Consider the following 15,124-nt stretch of genomic DNA (forward strand, 5'->3'; position numbering starts at 1 on the left):
TATTAAGAAGAAATATATTTGTTTGGTACTTGTGAAGCATAGTGTGGAGGGAGGTGAAGGGTCGTTCTCCAACGATGGCAGGAGACGGACGACACGCCGAAGGTGGAGACACACCGCTGCTGGAGGAGGGGTCGTCGGAAAGAATGGAGGGAGACTCTGGGAATGGGAGAGTGAGAGAGAGAGAGCATGAGAGGAGAAAGAAATGTGTGAGCTTATATTGGGCTGCGTGCAATCCTATTTGCCTTACTCCTCTCTCTCTGTTTAATTTAACGGTGGGTGAAGTTACCCACCGTTAAATGGGGTGCACAAAATTGCACTCCTCACCACCCCCCCCCCCCCCCCCCCCCCCCCCCCCCAAACACACACGCATTCATCTCTAAATATCTCCGGTCTCTTAAAGCTGATTTATTTAGTGGAAATGGCAAAAAGTAACCACTATTCAAATATAAAATTTCTTTTTATCCCTTTTTAAAAAAAAAAAACGTTTATGTACTTTCAAACAAACTAATTACATAATATAGCCACTTTGTCAGATTCAACCATTAGTTTATTTAAAAAGTTAGAAAGAAATAAAAATTAAACACAATAATAGTCAAATACTAAAATACCCCTCATCCCCTCATTACCCATTTCACCCACCCACTTCATCTCTCTCACTAAGCAACTGCCCGCCGCCGTCGTGACAGCCACTCGCCGCCGCCGCCGCCGTGACAGCCACTCGCCGCCGCCGCCGTGACAGCCACTTGACCGCCGACATCAATCTCATTTTGGCTAAACAAGGTTAGAGTTTCTTTGTTGATTTTAATGAAGAAGATGCTAGAAATGGTCGCCGACGACAAAGCTTCATCGGCGACCATGGAGATCGACCGGGCTTCGTCGCGAACGAAGACCCACGGTCGAGCTTCGTTCGCGACGAAGCCCGCTGTGCCCCACGGGCTTCGTCTTTGGGGCTTCGTTGCAGACGAAGCCCGATCGGGCTTCGTCTGCAACGAGCCCCCTGCATCTCGACAAAGCTCGATCGAGCTTCGTCTGCAGACGAAGCTCGATCGAGCTTCGTTTGCAGACGAAGCTCGATCGAGCTTCGTTTGCAGGAAGCCCGATGGGGCTTCGTCTCACTGCAACGAAGCCGAAGCTCGATCGGGCTTCGTTGCAGGAAGCCCGATCGGGCTTCGTCTGAAACGAAGCTCAGACGAAGCCCGATGGGGCTTCCTGAATCGAAGCCCTAACGGGCTTCGTTGCAGGAAGCCTGATCGGGCTTCGTTTGCAGGCCAAGCCCGATCGGGCTTCGTTTGCAAACGAAGCCCGATCGGGCTTCGTCTCACTGTAACGAAGCCCGATGGGCCGCAACCAAGCCCACAGCCCAATCAGGCTCTCTTGGGCCCCAGCTCGATTATCTCTGCCCAACGAAGCTCGATTAGGTTTGGGTTGCGATGATCTGGCTACGACAATTGGGCTTCTTCTTCTTTTACTTGTGTTTTTACATGGTCACTGTCTAAGACAATTGTTGTTTTTTTTTTTTTTTCCTTACAGATGGCTGAACAACAAACTATAAAATTTACTTATGTTCATACTCATCGAATATTACCGCCCAGAATGCGAGTTACTACTCATTGTGGGATCAAACACCTTGAGGCGATGCGTCGTGCTCTAGACCGATACAAGTTATTAGATAGATTCCTACAGGGCCCATTAGGACATTTCTTAAAGATGCCTTTGTCTCTCCATTTGACTGCACCACAATTGATATATCATGTTCTACTTAGGGAGGTGACATTTCCAGGTGCCCACCACGATGAGATGTGGTTCGAGATTGGTGGCACACCATATAGATACGGGAGGCAGGAGTTCATACTTATTAGTGGACTCCGATTTGGGGCTATTGATAGGGAAAGCCTTGAACCGAAACCTATTGAGCCGGAGAGTTTACGTGCTCGACTATTTCCTCAACATAAGAAGAGGGTGACTGGAGACGACCTTGAATTACTTATTAGTACCAGAGAGGACATGGTTTCAGAGGATGCCCTGAAACTGATTTACATTGCTGTGGTCGATATGTTTTTGTTGGGCCAGGATGAGCGCGGGCATGTGGATGATTTCTTATGGACTATGGCTGAGGATTTACAAGCATTTGAGATGTTCCCTTGGGGTACGTATGTCTACAGTAAGAGTCAACATTACATCCGATTGGCCACGAAAGAAAGAAAATTGACTGGTGAAGGTGGGAAGAAAATCAACCTTTATGGTTTTGTATGGGCGTTTCAGGTACTCTTTCCTTATTGTATATGATTTGTCTATAATAACTAAATGTTTGTTTTGTTTTTTAATTTCTATTTTTATTTTTATTTTGCTCTCTACAGTGGTGGTTGATCGAAACGTTCCCATGGATTCAGAATAAATGGGCTGTTAGACTGTCTGATGCAGACATTCCAAGATGCAGAAAATGGCTATCAAAAAAAAGGCCGCAGATAAAAAATTACGACGATTGTCTTAGGAAGGAAGTAAGTGTGCAACTTACCTCTAAATTTTGTTTATTTTTAAATCATATCTATCTAAATAATACAATTTTGCAGGCACGAGGATCGAGTCAGACTCTTGAGCCCACTGATGATGAGTGGGAAACGAATTTTTGGAGATCTTTTAACCCTCAACACTCGGTTGGGGTCGATGTCTATAAATTTGGGGGCGGAGGGGGTGAAGAGGAGGAAGAGAATGGCGGGGATGAGGACGAGGACGGGGATGAGGATAAGGCGAGTAGGATACATTTAGATGAGAAGGGAAAGGAAGAGAATGGGGAGGAGAATGATAAGGAGAAGGCAAGATTCCCTGATAGTTCGCACCACAGACAATACGAGGTAGGGGTATGATTTTTATTTAATAATGGTTTTAATTTATATTTTTTGTAATTGTTTATATATTTTTTATAGGAGGGAAAGGAGGAGAAGGATAAGGAGAAGGCAAGATTTTCTGATAGTTCGCACCACGGACAATACAAGGTAGGGGTATGATTTTTATTTAATAATGGTTTTAATTTATATTTTTTGTAATTATTTATATATTTTTTATAGGAGGGAAAGGGGGAGAAGGATAAGGAGGAGGTAAGATTCGTTGATAGTTCGCACCACGGACAATACGAGGTAGGGGTATGATTTTTATTATCATAATGGTTTTATATTTTTTTTAACTATTTATATTTTTTTTGTTTGTCTTTTGTAGATCACTGAGATGCTGAAACAAACTCTAGATATGTTGCGGAGAATAGATGGGGAAATGAGTCAGGTGAGGACACAATTGTTGAGACTAGAGAGGGCGCATGAATCACTAGAGAGGGGGCAAGCAGCACTAGAGAGGGGGCAGGCAGCACTATGTGCTCATCTACGCATCCCGCATATTTCCCCAGATCACAGCGATAATGTTCATGAGCAGTCCCAGAGTGGTGATCAGGTAGATCTTGATCATCACGATGAGGAGCAGGCATCTACATCTAGAGTAAATTCCAAATTTACTTTTATACGTTTTACTTCATTCTAAAATACTATTTTGTAACGGTTAGGTTTTGTTCAGTTACAGGAGGAGGAAGTGGTTAGGGTCGACAGGCGACCTATGCGAGATAGATTGCCATCGCAGTTTCGTCGTCCACCCTTCACCGATCCAACAAAATATAAAAGGAGAAAGAATGATGCTACTTTGGAGGGGTCGGACGTGGACCCGATGCCGCCGGTACTAGACCCAATGCCGCCGGACATAGAGACAGAGCCCCCTGAGGGTTATATTGAGTTCATAGGTTCTAATGAAAATATTAGGTAAGTAACAATATTTACATTTTTTCTATTTGCATAAACAATATATTCTTACTCTTATTTTTCTTGGTTGTTGTAGTCTTCACACCGGTTTCATTCTTAACCTAACACCGGATGACCTTCGAAACATAGAGAATGAGGCCAACTGGTTGGAGGGTTACCATATCGATAGTTACATGTGTTGCCTGAGACGTATACAGTCTCGGCGTCAATATGACACAAACTACGCTATCATGTCAACTTCGTTTTTTGTGAGTTTGCACTACTTTTTTTTTTTTTTTTGCATATTAATTTAATCTATGACCAATATTTTTATTTTATTTTATTTTATTTTATTTTTCAGGCATCCATGGTAAGATTTTGGGAACAGGAGTACGGGGGCAATAGGAGGGTTTTTGTGCCTTCTATCGCATCTGTTCCAGAAGAGTGGATCGGTTTCGTTGACGGGCGCACTGACGGAAGTCTCCCTTGGTGGACAGTCGATTATGTAAGTCTTAATTCATTCTATTTAATTATTTATTTATTTATTTCTGTACGATTGACATATTAAAATAAAATATAGGTGTTGCTCCCTTGTAATGTAGCAAATTCTCATTGGTTTCTCTTAAAGATTTGCTTGAAAGATAGGAGAATTATCATATATGACTCCAATTCCATAAATGAAGATAGTCGTAGGAGCAGGGTCGAAGCTATACAACCACTTGTGAGTTTGTTACCCATTCTACTAAAGAAAGCTGCATATTATGAACATGTAACTGCAACTGCGACGCTAGATAGAGATTGGGAAGTGGAGAATACTGATCCTCAGAAGTTGCCTCAACAACCGGATGGGTAAATTAATTTAAATTATATTACAGTGTCAATTTTCATGAAAATATGGTTATGCTACCAATGTGTGTTATGTCTAATACAGGGCTAGCTGCGGGTGCTACGTTATCAAATATGTCGAGGATATACTGAGGCATAATGAGGATCACTGGCAGATGCACCCAACTGTGGATGTCCGTACCCTCCGAAGACAGATTGGAATATTTTTGTATAGACATAGCACGATAGTATACTTGTAGATCAATAGATTAGAAGATTCTTTGTTTTGTGTTTTTATTTTCATCTAGTTCAAATGTTGTATATTTTTGTATAAGTATAGCAAATAGCAAATTGTATATTGCTCACTTGATGAAATGTGGTTTGCGGTGTTGTTGATGGTAAGGGATAAGTGGGTGGCAGTATGTTGTTGGGAAGAGAGACTGAGTCTCTAATGTTGTGATGGTAAATATTGTCATGTTATTATGTTGTTGAACATAGAGACTGAGTCTCTAATGCAGGTTCAATGTCCAAGAAACAAGGGAGACTCTGCCGAAATTTTTAAATTACACTTATGGGGTAATTTGAAGATCATTACATCATGTTGATCCAATGTTAGTAGTTAGAACAATTCATCATGTATTTGTTGTGCATTCTACCTTTAACTAACTTGAACAACGTAACAAGAGATCATTTTAGTGTTAGTGGAACCCATATATTGAGAGGAAAAATGAAAAACTTGGAAATGACTAATGAATTTTTTGTAGTTGTTCCTCACAAAAAGTGAAAAATAATGACTTTGTTGTGATATATACATTTGGGTTTACCCAAATAACATTAAAAGACATTATTTTAGTGGTAATGGAATATATTAATTTGAAGAAAAATCAAGAAAAATAAAAAAAAATCATTTTTGGGCTTCGTGGGCCACAAAGCCCGATGGCCGGGTTTCGTGGGCCACAAAACCCGATGGCCGGGTTTCGTTGGCCACAAAACCCGATGGCCGGGTTTTGGTGGCCCACAAAGCCCGATTTTTTTTTTTTTTTTTTTTTTTTTGCAATTGAATTTTTTTTGAAGTTTCCCACTAGTATAGTCTCAAATAACAGTGATTGTTAAGAAATTACACTCTAAGTTTTGAGCAAGTTTATTATCATAGCGTTATTATCTTGCTTTGTCCAATATTATTAGAAGCAATTGATCATGTGTTGGTTGTGTTGATGGTGGATGGACATCCTCACACAAAGTGAAAAATAATGACTTTGTTGTGATATATACATTTGTGTTCACCCAAATAACATTAAAAGACATCATTTTAGTGGTAATGGAATATATTAATTTGAAGAAAAATCAAGAAAAATAAAAAAAAATCATTTTCGGGCTTCGTGGGCCACAAAGCCCGATGGCCGGGTTTCGTGGGCCACAAAACCCGATGGCCGGGTTTCGTTGGCCACAAAACCCGATGGCCGGGTTTTGGTGGCCCACAAAGCCCGATTTTTTCTTTTTTGCAATTGAATTTTTTTTAAGTTTCCCACTAGTATAGTCTCAAATAACAGTGATTGTTAAGAAATTACACTCTAAATTTTGAGCAAGTTTATTATCATAGCGTTATTATCTTGCTTTGTCCAATATTATTAGAAGCAATTGATCATGTGTTGGTTGTGTTGATGGTGGATGGACATCCTCACACAAAGTGAAAAATAATGACTTTGTTGTGATATATACATTTGGGTTCACCCAAATAACATTAAAAGACATCATTTTAGTGGTAATGGAATATATTAATTTGAAGAAAAATCAAGAAAAATAAAAAAAAAAAAATCATTTTCGGGCTTCGTGGGCCACAAAGCCCGATGGCCAGGTTTCGTGGGCCACAAAACCCGATGGCCGGGTTTCGTTGGCCACAAAACCCGATGGCCGGGTTTTGGTGGCCCACAAAGCCCGATTTTTTTTTTTTTTTTTTTTTTTTTGCAATTGAATTTTTTTTGAAGTTTCCCACTAGTATAGTCTCAAATAACAGTGATTGTTAAAAAATTACACTCTAAGTTTTGAGCAAGTTTATTATCATAGCGTTATTATCTTGCTTTGTCCAATATTATTAGAAGCAATTGATCATGTGTTGGTTGTGTTGATGGTGGATGGACACCCTCACACAAAGTGAAAAATAATGACTTTGTTGTGATATATATATTTGGGTTCACCCAAATAACATTAAAAGACATCATTTTAGTGGTAATGGAATATATTAATTTGAAGAAAAATCAAGAAAAATAAAAAAAAAATCATTTTCGGGCTTCGTGGGCCACAAAGCCCGATGGCCGGGTTTCGTGGGCCACAAAACCCGATGGCCGGGTTTTGGTGGCCCACAAAGCCCGATTTTTTTTTTTTTTTTTTTTGCAATTGAATTTTTTTTGAAGTTTTCCACTAGTATAGTCTCAAATAACAGTGATTGTTAAGAAATTACACTCTAAGTTTTGAGCAAGTTTATTATCATAGCGTTATTATCTTGCTTTGTCCAATATTATTAGAAGCAATTGATCATGTGTTGGTTGTGTTGATGGTGGATGGACATCCTCACACAAAGTGAAAAATAATGACTTTGTTGTGATATATACATTTGGGTTCACCCAAATAACATTAAAAGACATCATTTTAGTTGTAATGGAATATATTAATTTGAAGAAAAATCAAGAAAAATAAAAAAAAAATCATTTTCGGGCTTCGTGGGCCACAAAGCCCGATGGCCGGGTTTCGTGGGCCACAAAACCCGATGGCCGGGTTTCGTTGGCCACAAAACCCGATGGCCGGGTTTTGGTGGCCCACAAAGCCCGATTTTTTTTTTTTTTTTTTTTTTGCAATTGAATTTTTTTTGAAGTTTCCCACTAGTATAGTCTCAAATAACAGTGATTGTTAAGAAATTACACTCTAAGTTTTGAGCAAGTTTATTATCATAGCGTTATTATCTTGCTTTGTCCAATATTATTAGAAACAATTGATCATGTGTTGGTTGTGTTGATCGTGGATGGACATCCTCACACAAAGTGAAAAATAATGACTTTGTTGTGATATATACATTTGGGTTCACCCAAATAACATTAAAAGACATCATTTTAGTGGTAATGGAATATATTAATTTGAAGAAAAATCAAGAAAAATAAAAAAAAATCATTTTCGGGCTTCGTGGGCCACAAAGCCCGATGGCCGGGTTTCGTGGGCCACAAAGCCCGATGGCCGGGTTTCGTTGGCCACAAAACCCGATGGCCGGGTTTTGGTGGCCCACAAAGCCCGATTTTTTTTTTTTTTTTTTTTTTTGCAATTGAATTTTTTTTGAAGTTTCCCACTAGTATAGTCTCAAATAACAGTGATTGTTAAGAAATTACACTCTAATTTTTTAGCAAGTTTATCATTGCATCATTTTGGTGCTATTGAAACTGCATTATATACTCAGTTCTTTGCTCAACAACATACTACAACACAAGCTGTCAATTAAATTAATTATTATGAGTTTAGATGAAGGAAATTGAAAGATTACAAATATAAATAAATCTCAATTTCAAATATTAATGTAAAAAATAATATTCATTTCTGAACCCCCGACAAAAAGATACTTGATTGATGTTGTCATCCTTTTTGTATCGTGCCAGTGATTTTTGAGCATTGCTGAAACACAAAGGATATATATGGTCAGTAAAAATTCCATTAACACTTTGCGAGTAAAAAACATTTTTTTTTTCACAAACGATCTAACAACTATTGATAACATATGTGATAACATTATATCATACCTGAATGAGTTAATGTCTATTGATTGTTTTCATCATTGACAATATTATCATCACCTGGAATTGGCAACTGTATAGGACACCGACGACGAGTGTGTCCAGTCTCTTTGCAAATGCTGCATTTCCGGCTTGCCCTTGCAGAGGCCCTAGCAGCGTCCCTGGATTCTGAAGTAGTGGCTGTGCTCGACTCTCCAATGGAGGAAGTCCATTCATTAGGGCAACCAAGACTGTTGTGTCCTAGTTCACCGCATTTTCCACATTTTTTTTCTTCGACGAGCTTCCCCCATGGAAGAAATCCGACCATTTCTCGGTCTACCCGGTTGTCGTCTTTGCACAGGTGGGAGTATAACTACCTGTCTGACGTACGCTGGAAGAACCCAAGCGGCCTTGTTAGGGAGAGGATTGATGGGAAGTGCATATGCGCGTCTGACCCAATCTGCAGTGTAATATGAATGGCAAAGCATATGGTAGTGCACCCTCATGAAACTGTCGCATAAGGCAAAGAAACACATAGTGTTAACATATCACACACTAAATTACGAACATAATATGCAAATAAAAGTCAAACCATGATACCTGCTAGCAGCAATTGCATGAAGACATGGCATTTGATCAATGTCCCACTTGCGACAACTGCATGTACTCGCAACAATGTCAACTATCCCATCGCCTTCCTTTGCATGTTGCACGAGGTATTTGTTCCCTTGTATTATAGGAACTACACGACATCCTCGGTCTAATGTTTTGGCATGCGCCAAGTTAACATGTGCCACTGCAGCGGAGGTCACAATGGTTTCGAGTCTGGCAGCTGCAGCACGTCTATCACTAAACCATTTCTGAAGCATATGTCTCAAAAATTCATGTGCACTTGTTATAGGTAACCGACGTGCTTTCATCATGCATTTATTGAGAGACTCGGCAATGTTGGTGGTCATCATGGAATATCTTCTTCTTGGACAATATGCACGTGACCACTTTTCCGGTCTTGCTTCCATCAATGTCAAATGAGTCTGAGGATGCATCGATTGTATTTCTGCCAAGTATGTATCACACTCTATTGTGGTGTAACTGTATGCTGCAAGGTAGAATGCAGTCATCACATCTTTTCGCTGTCTACAACGTTTCTTCAAGTTTTGCTTAAGGTGGAAGAAACAAAAGACATGTGGGACAGAAGGGAAGACATGACTCATCGCATTCACAATGCTTTGGTGACGATCAGAAACAATGACTAAATCTTCTCGCACTCCGATAGCCTCTCTCAATTTCGTCAAAAACCATATCCATGATTTGTCAGACTCACCATCTCCAAATCCAAAAGCGATGGGATAAATCATTTCCTCCCCATCTTTGCAAGTTGCAACGAATATCACCCCTTTGTGTTCACCTTTCAAATGTGTGGCATCAACGGCAACAACCGGTCTTATGTAAGACCGAAAACCATGAAGGCAAGCTCTGAGTGCAAAAAATGAATATAAAAAATAATTATTTTCATCTGTCTCTATTACCGTGATACTGTCAGGATTTGTTTCTTTTAACATGTGAAAATATGAGGGTAGTTGCTGATATGATTCATCTGGATTACCATAAGTAAGTCTCTTTGCATGTTGTAAAGACCTCCAAGCTTTAGTGTACATAATCTGCACACCATGTTGTTCCAGCAACTCTCCCATTAGCATTCTAGGTGTATATTCACTACTCGCCACTCTTTCAGAAAACAAACTTCCGATGACAATAGCCTTCACACTTCGAAAATGTGAATCGTATACGTCCGGAGTACACGTGTGACTCGGCATAAATTTCACCACATGCCAAAACGAACAACCAGGTCTACATCTTGCACGAAGCATAAATTTGCAGTTCACATCCTTGCAACCAGCCTCAAATCGAATTGTGCACGAACGTCTGACTCGATAGTCCATCTTCACATCAACACAATATTGTCCAAATGCCAAAATTAGTTCCTGTTTACTTTTAAAGAGTGCACCCATGTGTAAAAGATCACCTTGGTATGGAATAGACACTTCAGGTCTTGTTTCCTCAATTGCATAATTTTCTACACCAGGAACGATCCAGTTTCTTTGTAAATGGTTGTCCTCAAATTGTGAACCTGAAAATCTTACTTCTGGGTACTCCGGACTCACTTCTCTTTCATCACCACCATCATCACTATTATCACCATCGCTATCGTCACTATTATTATCAGTTTCATTATCACAATCATCATCCGTATGTGGAGCGTCATCTGACAAACCACCCATACCATATGTACCAAAATCATCATTTTGCAGTGGACTACGTGCGGATGTAAATGGAACGGCACCTGAATCTTGATTACCACCACTACGTAGGTTACAAACTCCAATATCTTTACAAATCATATCAACATACATCACTTTATATTTTCTGTCATCGCACATAATAAACCTGACACCGTAGTCGTCCTTGATAGGGAACTTGGTAGCTGGAAGTTCGCTTGAGTGTTCCGTTACAAAATGAATGGTGATGTCGTACCTTGTTTTATCAATTCCCGTTACTGTGTACACAATCTCAACCAATTGAGTAAAAGTCGTATTTTTGTAGATTCCCGCACACATCCTATTACCCCCAATATACTTATTATCATTCCATTCCCCGTTCCACACGATGACCAACTGCACTAAATCCATTGCTGCAAGATTGAAATGAGTAAAAAATTAGTCTCACCATTACCATGGATGCAACGGACCCACACACACCCAAATCGGGTTCATTTCCTTATTAAACCAAGTCATAACTATAAGTAAGTAAGTTTATTTGCTTTTTGAGATTTGTATTTTATTTTCTTTTTCTAAAGAGATGATTTGTACAATTAAACATGATTTTTGACTTATAAACTAACAACCAAGTTATGAGAATTTTTCATATGTAATTTAAGAAAAATATTTAAAAATTTTATGAAAAACATTGGAGGATTTTAACATAACACATTTAGGTACAAATGCTTAAAAAGTTAAATTTTGTTAAATAATATGATAAAATTAAATATATTATATTAAATTATATTATTTTACTCATATATAATATTAAATTATTTAACAAAATACTCATATTATTTTAAAAAATAATATATATAAAAACCATATCAGGTTTGTAGGCAACAAAAATCATAATACCTACAAAAATCATAATCGGGCTTAGTGGGGGAACAAAGCCCGATAGGGCTTTGTGGGGGAACGAAGCCCGATCGGGCTTCGTTCCCCCACAAAGCCCTATCGGGCTTTGTTCCGAAACTAAGCCCGATCAACTGTTATCGCCCACAAAACCCATAAACGATGTGCAGTTTTGAAATTTTTTTCTTTCACCCGAATTAGAGCAGATTTGGAATGATATCTATCAAAATATGTTCTGCTCACAACTACAATCATTCTACACAACCTTAATAAGCAATGTGAACACAAAAATTATTTTAAAAAAATAAAACAAATACAAATCGAATAGATACCTTGAGATATTGGGTGAAATTATTTGTTGGAGAGAAAGAAACTTATTGAATGAGACTTCAGTGAGGTCGCTGCAATTGATAAAGAAGATTGAATGACCCAACAAGCAAAAAGATTGAATGTATGAAGAATGACTGAGTTTGGATAGTTTGACAATGGAGAGAAAGAGAGTAACGTGAATGTGGGAAGAGGAGAGAGAAGAAAGGTTATATGAAAGAGATAAGGATATTTTGGTAAATGAGGCTAAGAACAGTAGGGTTTTCTATTTTAAAATCTCATTAAGGGTATTTTTGGTATTTTACATAAAAGTGGCTATAGAGTGTAATTAGTTTGTTTGAATAGTTAAAAATGTTTTTTTCTGTGAAAAATACAAAAAAGATTTTATACATTTGACTTTAGTCAAATATAAATTCATCCCATTTATTTATGACATATCGTCACCCTTTTCCCTCCAGCATGCATCATAATAATAAGAGATTCTATTTTTCTTTTTGCATCTTCCTTGGTTCAACAATCTACCTCAGCCGTACTTAACCCCAGACAAATGCAACAGTCCTAAGCATTGTAGTCCATGTAAGTTCACAAATGACATCTCTAGTATGTATGAAACCTGGCCGAATTGGTGAGGAGAGAATGTGTGAAAATCCGTTCTACACGGAGTGCTAACGCATCACTAAAATGGACTACCAAATAACATTATTATTTTATCCACGATATCTATATATGTAGGGTGCGAAGCTAACAGTTTTGTTGTTGCCACCATAGTCCGATTAGGCTACTTCCAAATACACATGAAATGAATGTGATATCAAGTGAACAAATAAATACATCCAGGTGTCCGTAAAGCATCATAATACATGACAACAACATCCTCGATATAAAGAGCTTGTCATGCAATATAAGACCATATAATTACAAATCCAAAGATACAGCGTCATGTAACAAATTTGTCTCCATAATAGTAGTGTGAAAAAGGGTTTTATGTGCCCTCACGGGCATGGTTTAAGGTTTAGGGTAAATCACTTGAAGTTTTACATAGAATATCGGGGTTTAAATCAATGCGACGACTTAAAAGATAGAATTATTACTAAAATATAGTATTTAGCTAGAATGTAACAATAAAACTAGAAAGCAAGTCCCCACATAGATTACATCGAATATCTAACTTTAAATGTATATAGGTTGTATTCACATCCGGATGTATTAAAAAGTGCATTAAAGGGAAGATCACTCGCCTCTAAAGATTAATAGAATAAAATTCAAACACTCCAAGTGAATTAAAAAAAAAAAAAAAAAAAGGACTTCAAGCATATGGGGAAACAAAATTTAGGGGCCATATGATTGATATTTGAAATAATGACAGTTTAAAAAAAGAGAGAAAAATAGGGTTCAGGAAACTTTATGATATCATATATATATGAACAGTTAATGCAAAGAAAGTTTATAGGGAAATAGTACATGAAATGAAAAACCATTCTATTGTTAATTTTATCTATAGGGAAATAGTCCTAGGCGCACCTTGGGCGCCTCAAATGCCTTCAGGTGGCTTTGGACTTTTTAAACTATTTTTTATGTTTTTATTTTATTATTTATTATTTTATTTAATTTTTTATTATTTAAAATTTAAATTTATTACTTCAATTACAAATTTGACAATAAATAAAAAGACTGCTTGTAACACCCGAAATCATCCTTAGTGACACTTTAAACATAATTCTAGGAGCAAAAATTTAAATTATAATAGTTTAGGAACTCAAACATCACTTTTTTCATAGTTTGGGAACTAAAATGAAAAGTTTAAATAGTCCAAATTTTAGCCTCATAACACACGAATTTCTAGAATATTCTTGAAGATTTTTTTATTTTATAGATATAAATAAATTAATTTCTCTATATATGATATGATTTAAATCTTTCTAATTGATAAAAGATAAAATAAAATTATTTGCTTGTATTTCTTTAGATATGATATGATTTAAAATTTTTTAATTGATAAAAGATAAGGCAAAATCCTTTGATTTTATGGATATATGATATGATTTAAATCTTCCTAATTTATAAGAGATAACATAATATTTGAATTTAAATTATAAAAAAATATATATTTAATTTGATTTAAATAATTCTAATTGATAAGAGATAAAATAAGATTTGAATTTATCTTATAAGAAAAATATTTAATTAGAATCCTTATCAAATTGGATTCTTGACTATAAATATAACTTTCCCTATTCACAATTCTTTATTTCCCTTCTCCTTAGTTGGCCGACCTCCTCCTTCTATTTTTATTTATTTATTTATTTCTTACTACAAACAAAACAACAAGGTGTGAAAGTTTTGATTATGAGAAAATAGTTAAAAATCCATTTTATCCAATCAAGTTAAAGGTAAGTGTATTATAAACTATATTTGTGTTTAAATAAATTCATGAAATCAAATTTTATGGTCCCTTGTGTCATGATTACAAGTAAATTTTAGGATTGGAGTTTAGTAATAATGTACAAAAATTCTTACCCCCACAAGTTGGTAGAATATATTGTGTCTTGTTAAAGTTTAAGTTATCTCATATTTAACTATGATTAATAATTCATTTGTATTTATTGAGATTTATCTCCCCTCTTATATTTCTCCTCTTAGGTGGTTATGAATAAAAGGTTAGAGTAAGGACTGGCATGTGGTGGCATGTTTAAAAGAATTTTAAAATTTTAATTTTAATATTTTTTTTAGGATGTCTATTAGATAAGTCAATCAATTTTGTTTTCTTTATTTATGTTGAAATAAAGTTTTCAATGTTAAACTCTTAAGATTTTATATGAATGCTATAAAACATCTTTTGAAATTTTATTTAAATTTATTAAATTTTGATTCTCGATTTAAGTTTTTGAGCGTCAGACTATTATTTTAAATATTTCAATTGAATTTACATTAGATGAAAATGGAGAAGAAGATGATGTGAAAGAATATATTAGAGATAATGCTTCTAACGATGAAAAAAAATATGAAAATGTTTGAACTTAATAATTTTTAAATTATTTAAAATGCATAATGTTAATCTTGATTAAAATTTAAAATTTATAAATTATTTTAAAATTTAATTTAAATTGACTTAAAAACTTTTAAACGGTATTTTTTAACATTTTTTATTGTTCTTTACATTAGTATATGTTAAATTTTTTAATTTATTTGATAATATTTTTGTAAATATATTATTAAGAGTTAAAATCTATTTTATATCTTATTCTTCGACTATAATATATATATATAT

This window comes from Diospyros lotus, chromosome 3 (assembly GCF_014633365.1).
Source record: "Diospyros lotus cultivar Yz01 chromosome 3, ASM1463336v1, whole genome shotgun sequence".
Lineage (NCBI taxonomy): Eukaryota > Viridiplantae > Streptophyta > Magnoliopsida > Ericales > Ebenaceae > Diospyros > Diospyros lotus.